This window comes from Lissotriton helveticus, chromosome 1_2 (assembly GCF_964261635.1).
Source record: "Lissotriton helveticus chromosome 1_2, aLisHel1.1, whole genome shotgun sequence".
NCBI classification, from domain to species: domain Eukaryota; kingdom Metazoa; phylum Chordata; class Amphibia; order Caudata; family Salamandridae; genus Lissotriton; species Lissotriton helveticus.
The window spans coordinates 280,573,878-280,574,598 of record NC_136058.1 but is presented as its reverse complement, the minus strand read 5'-3'; positions in this window follow the sequence as shown (position 1 = coordinate 280,574,598).

Here is a 721-nt window from a genome sequence, read left to right as displayed (position 1 = left end):
GGTTGTTGCCCCTCCATGTTGAGTCTCTACCCGCGCCAAGCGTAACAGTGGTGGAGAATGCGGGCAATCTAACTCTCGACACAGAGATGGAAACCATCATTCAGCAGTTGGTAAAAGGCCAAGAGAAACTAGAATGGGTGGCCGAGCAACAATTGACCTCAGCTCAGGCTGACCGCGAAATCCTGAAGAGAGCCTTAGCCTCACGGGAGGAACCGACGACCCCATGGGTCGATCCAGGACCCTTAGGCGGAGCCCGTGAAGACAGACCGATACCCCACGGAACCTCCGCCGTATCCCTACAAAAGTACCATCCGGGGGATGACCCCGACTCCTTCATGCTAAATTTTGAGAGAGCCGCTAGGGCCTGTGGGTGGCCCGTGAGCAAGTGGCCGTTCTTTTTGGCCCCGCTTTTGTCCGGGGAAGCTCAGGCCGCGTACCAGGTGGCCAACCCCAACGGAGATACGCCTTATACCGAAGTCAAGAAAATCATACTGGACCATTTAGGTTTGGACACTGAAGCGTATAGAATAAGGTTCCGAAAAGAAAGAGGGGCCCAGGGGGAGAATCCCAAGACATTATTTGTGAGACTTAAGATGGCAGCCGACAAGTGGTTGATCCCTGCTACGAGTAGTAAGGCGGAGATAATGGACAAAATATATCTCGAACAATACCTTGAGGCCCTCCCTTACGCTACTCAACGGTGGCTCAGACAGCACCACAA